A 6,345-nucleotide genomic window follows, 5' to 3' on the forward strand; every position below is an offset into this window, starting at 1 on the left:
CCATACAAAATGCTCTTTCAATGTTCGTTGTAATTCCAGCCCAAAAACTACTGCAACAATTTGTTGTTGCTGTTGCAGCTACTGATTTTGTTGCTGTTGCAGCTACTGATGTGGCTGCTGCTGGTACTGCTAGTACTGCTGGTACTACTGCTGCTGCTGCCTCTGCTCTCTCTGCTCGTTGTTCGATAACAATTTGTAGTTGCAACAACAAAAGCAGCTTGTAATGCCATCATAGGGGGGGCCAGATGGCGGCGAAGGGACCTAACACAAGTGATACCAAACCAGAGAGAAAGAATTGTTACGCGAGAGTCGACGATGTAGATGCCTTTTGAAGATAAATAAGATCGTATTTGTATATTTGTCTTGTATCTTGTATCTGACATTAAGGGATCTAAGAGCCAGAAGAATTTAAGCGAGCGAAAGGAAGTCAGACAGCTGTTAAAGCTGACAGCTGCTCTTAAAGAATTTTTCTAATATTTAGACACTTGCAGAAGTCCAAATACCTTTTGCAAAGTGTATAAAAATGTTGCCGTCAATTTCATTTCATTTTCATTCACGTTGTTGTTGCTGCTGCTGCTGGCGATGTTGCTGCTGCATTTTCCGCCATTTGGCTGCTGCCGATAACAACTGCAGAACAGCAGAAGCAGCATCAGTAACGTGGTGGGGCAAAGAGCAACATCAACTGCCAAACAGTATTTAGGCGGTTAAATATATATGAACTACAATTGCAGCAGCAACATCCGCAATAGCAGCAGCAGCAGCAACAGCAACAACAGCAGCAACATGAGCAATTTCCCAGCTTCTGTTGTTGCTGTTGTTGCTGTTGTTGCACACGAGGCAAACAAATTGAAACTTTTGCTACTTAAGAGAATGTTGCACATTCGTTACGAGACCCTTACCCCCATTCCGCATTCGCCAAAAAGGCAAAAATTTATATATTAAATGAATTGCAACAAATTTTGTGCAACGTTGCACGGTGCTGTTGCTGCCACTGCCACGGCTGCCATTGCTGCTGCTGCTGCTGCTGCTGCTGTGTGGGTGATTTTGAAGAAAAGCCTTTTCCATAGGCTCTGCCAGTTTGTGTGTGTGTGTGTGTGTGTGGAAGGTTGGGACGGGAGCCCCTCGAACGTGCGACATTTGAAACAGAAACCGGAAATTGGAATTGCAATTTATGCTCATCGCGTGTTGCACATTTTCCGCTCTTCCGCTCTTCCGCTCCACTCGATTTCTCGTTTCACAGGGGTCCCATGTACATTTTCGAATCGATTTCGAGTTCGTTTTGGATACGTTTTGTACTCGTTTCAATTAGGTTTCGCTGCTGTCCGTATAAGGATACCATAGGATTCTCAATTCTGCCTTCCCTCCAGTTATTATTTTTTTTGTTTCTTGTTTCGCTGGGTATCAACTACTATAATCTATTTTCGGGTCATAAGCATAAGGTCAGCACATGCCATTTATTACCGGTCGCCCACCCCCCACCAAAATGTTTGTAATTAGATGGAGGCGTGGCAGTATATTGCCGATTGTCTGTGTGGATGCCACACGACCGAAGGGCGTACGATCTTTAAATGGGTCAGGCGGCAATTTTTGGTATTTTATCTGTTGTAAATGTTGAGAATTTATGTGTGACATGGTGGCCGGGTGGGCAGGGATTGTGGCCCATGCTAAGGATATTAATTTTCGCAACATTTTCTGATGTATTTATGGGACAGAGAGGGGGAAATTGAAATACTTCGCAGCATACGTCGGAATGCAATTTCTAAAGATATTTTATAGAAATTTAAAGAACATATTTTGGACTTAAGCTTTAATGTAAGCAATTGGGATTTAATCAGAGGCTTAAATTAGCCTAACAATCTCCTCTGTGCACTTTCCACTATCCTATTTTCTTTTTTCTTTCACTCCTTGTCTGCTCTTTCTCCGATTTCGCAGCTGCTGTTGTGCACCCTTTAATTTTACCAACAAAAAGGCAACTAAAATCCAAACATGGCTTTGTCATGGGAGATCCAGAGACACTAACAAGGCCAGCAACAAAAGTCGACAGCTAAAATTGTCTGGGGCATAACCCCCCGGGTACCGCTTGGCAGCCTTGAATTACACGAATGTCCTGTCAAAAATACTTAACACTAAACGGGGAAAAAAAACGAGTACAGCAGGAGTCCTGCGGCCAGCAGGGAATTGCCAGTGACAGGTCCAAATGAGACACACCCAGGGTGTGGGGCGGTGGGGACGGTATAAAAACCCACTTTAAACTGCCGTTATTTATTGAGTACATTGAGGCCTAAAGTTCTCCATTTCGCGCACACCCACTCCACTCCACGCTCTTGGCCTTGGCTTTTCTTCTTTTTCTTTTGGGGTTTCGTTATTCGAAGCGGGGGCATGGCACATTTGCTGCCCAGCCAAGCGAGACACTCCAAAATATAGGGGGGAGAGCATAAGACGGGGATACGGCTATAGAAGGATATACGAAGGATGGCAGGAGTTCCTGGCTTCTTACTGCCTGCTTCCAGGTGGAATTTTCTGTGGGCAATGTCCTGTGGCGCATGATAAACGCAGCTCTCTTGCCCTTTTTAAATATGCCCTCAAGTGGCCAAAAGATATACGGATATACCTCCTCCTCCTCCTCCCTTCACCCATTTACCATCTATATATAGAGATATTTTTTTTGCTGATAAATTTAATAAATCAAGCGATTGTTTTTGCCAGAGAAGAGAACGCGCCGAAAGAGAGAGAGAGAGAGAGGGAGGGAAAGGAAAGGAAAAATGCAATCGTTTGTATATAATAGATGGCATTTTATTTATGGCCTTGCCTTCTGGCTAATGAATGCTTATTAATAATGCGATTAGGGATGTGCCAGGGGGGCAGGGATAGATTGTGGATTATTTTACTGGGTTTCACTTGCTATAAACGAGTATGTGAAGGGAAATTTCTGCTCAACCGAATGCTCAATCAAATTAGCTTAAATCGAATCAGAACCAGGCCACTCGCAGCCACTCGGAGTCGCTCTGTGTTCTACGATAATTCAATTTGAAAGCCATGAAGAAAGAAAGCAGTAAACCTCTTAAACAGAGGACAAATATTTTCCAGCTATTATTTGTCCTTTTTTTTATGTAACACAACATGTATATGTATATATACATTTTCTGGCGAAGAAAAGGGTTTTCAAGTGAAAAGGGCAAACAATAAAAGGAATTTCACGTTACCGATTCTGAAGCTGTTTTCTGTTCGCACAGATGTTTACGCGGTTTAAAGCTCGTTAGCGCTGAAACCCGGGAATGGGATGAACATGGGGGGGTGTGGTTATGGGGGACAGGGTGTTGCTGCGGTCCTTTGGCTGAAACATTTGTGGGTGTCTGTATCCCGGAACTGTGTCTCTCTTCGGCTAGCTGTGCGGCAATTTGAAGTCATTGCGGCCTCGGACTTGAGAGATAATAGAACTCAACCCCACCCACCACCAGAGACCGCAAATATGAGGCTGGCGAAGCACAAGGGGTTGAGACGGCAGCATTGTGGCCAAAAGGATTAATACCAAAGTAGATTAGATTGTCAAAATGCGACAGCTTGACGCTGCTGCTGCTGCTGCTGCGGCTGCTACTGCGTGGGAAATTTTGCTCCATTTTGGCCCCATTTTCTTCAGAATTTTTATGTTGGCTTTTTTGGGGAGAGAAAGAGTTAACCAAAAACTGTAACAGAGTTATCAACATTTTGGCAGCTTCAATTGTGGAATAGCAACAGAATTATGCGCAAAAACAATAAGCGGATTTGACCAGAGAATTGCCGCATTAAAAGTACTTAAACAATTTTCAAACGTTTCGAAACTTTTGCTGACCATTTACATATTATTTGTGATTTAAAGTGGCTTTAAATTGGGATTAAAATGATTAAAAAAAGTTAACAGAGTAGAAGTTAGGGCTGGGTTTACTACGTCAAAGGATGATTTTAAACTGGCATTTTATTTAGAGAGCTGGTTTTAAACAATTTAAAGCTGTGCTAGTTACTCCTTCTATACCAAATTCCATTTACCCCAGACTGAGCCTTATATTTATTTATCTTTATCCTAAAGTAAACCATACTTCATCGTACGTACATCAATTTCAAGTCAAATAATGAATTTAATGAAGTTTCAATTATGCAAAGTTGACACATTCAAAGGGAAATCAGAATCCCTTTGCAATCTTTGCAAAAACTCTTCCAACAGACCAAATCAATCACTCAAAACAGCTTTGATTTTGTCCAAGTTTGGACAGGAGACTGGCAGCTTCATCCACTAAATAAAGTTGGTCCTGATGTTGAATGGGTGGGGGGGAAAAAAACAATTTGTAGAAAAATCAAAATGGAATATAATTTCGTTGCGCCGAAGGTTCGATACCCTTTTCACTTAAAAGATCTGCTGATGCTGCCTTCTGACTTTGGAAGGGTATAAAAATGTGCCTTTTGTACAGCTTTTCCAACCAGACATACCCCTTCGGAACTATCAATCAAAGTAAACTTTTGTGCAACAGTTTCCTTGTGTCTTTATCCGATCTTTAAGCAATTTTCGACTGAACTTCGGAATATAAATTTATTCCAAATTGCCCCGAAATTCATAATCATAATCAACATTTGCAGCTTTAATAACAGAATTATTATCATTGCTGTGGCAGACACACACACACACACACACGCACTCACTGCCAAAAAATCATCTTCCGCCTAATGGATTTTTCCGGGAGGAAGATGGTGGCAGGCCTCTGGGGTATTCCCTTGATATAGAGTTAAGACAAGCTGCCACCACAGCACACGCTCACATATGTGTGTGTGTGTATGTGTGGCGGTTGTCTGTATATGTGTTGCCACTTTGAGTTAATTCCCTTTACTTGGTCGTAAACTTTACGCATTCACTGTAATCAAATTTTATGAAAATGCTCAGCGAGAGAGTCTGAATTTTCTTTGGATGAGGATGCTCTGTGGGTGTGGGGTGTGGGTGGTGGGTGTTGGGTGGTGGTGCACTTTAATGTCTTTTCTGTGGTTGAGTTTGGTTTTTCGGTGTCGTGGTTCGTGGCTCGTGGGGAGACAGACGACGGGCTTTGCTTGCGGCCTGTGAATGAAAATTTTGCGGCATAGATAATTAAATAATAAATTGTTGTAATGTCTACATTTGGCCCCGCCAGCCCCCATCCCCACACTGTTGCTGCTGCTGCACTGTGGCTGAAAGACCATAAATGATTTATATGCACATTGAATGCGTCGACAATAGATTTAATTTAACGATGTCTTGGCGACGATGATGATGGCGACGCCGCCATTTTGGCTTCACTCCATTCTGTCTTCCTCATTTCGTTTCGTTCCGGCTCTCCCCTACCCCGCCCTCCTTATAGAGGTAATTACGCGTAAATGTGGGTTTGGGTATTTTTGGGGCAGGCAGAGCGGCATGTGGTTGTGGAAGTCATCTAACAGGCAAGCCAACATCAATATTCTTCCTACATTCCGCATATTAAATCTATGTCATTTTATATAAATTAATTTTGCCAATGACATTCAATGTCTGCCTGCCTGTTGGGTGCAAAATGGATTATCGACATGATACATGTGGGATACTCGCAAGAGGGTGGAATTTGTATTAGCGGGCATGACATCTGAAGACATTAATACGACGAGATGAATGGGGATTTGGAGGGAGTTTTGTGTGTGCTTATTTGGTAAGAATTTTGCTATAAATAGATTACTCGATATGTACATACATCAAATATACCATTAAATAAATATCTTTTATCATTATATTTCCTTATAAAAAGTAAGAAAAATCATTTTTTTTTTGAATGTATTCCCTTATTTAAGTTGATTGTAGCTTTAAATCTTGATTTTACATCAATCATTTTCATCCTTTTGGTATTTACTTGGGGGAGCGGGCAGCCCTTGAATTGGAATTCCTCGTTACCCAAGGCTGAGCAATTACCGACTGCAATTTGATTGAATTTAAATTCTCGAGCTTGCCTCGTCGGCCCTTATCTCAAAGTCATCCCTGACAACCTTTCTGCTTTTCTGCCTTTTCCTCTACAGGCGCTCCCGGACTCCGCTCGTCCTTGGGCGGGTCATAAATTATCCTTAGATCACGCGCCAACAAAAGCGCCTCCAACACTCTGCTTATGCTGCTGGTCCTCCTCCAGCTGCTGCTGCTGTTGCTGATGCTTTTGTTTTTTTATACCCGTACTCAAAAAAGAGTTAAGGGGTATATTAGATTTGTGGTAAAAGTGGATGTGTGTAACGCAGAGAAGGAAACGTTTCCGACCCCATAAAGTATATATATTCTTGATCAGCATCAATAGCCGAGTCGATAGAGCCATGTCTGTCTGTCCGTCTGTCCGT

The sequence above is a fragment of the Drosophila obscura genome, unplaced genomic scaffold (genome assembly GCF_018151105.1).
Source record: "Drosophila obscura isolate BZ-5 IFL unplaced genomic scaffold, ASM1815110v1 contig_30, whole genome shotgun sequence".
Taxonomy (NCBI): Eukaryota; Metazoa; Arthropoda; class Insecta; order Diptera; family Drosophilidae; genus Drosophila; species Drosophila obscura.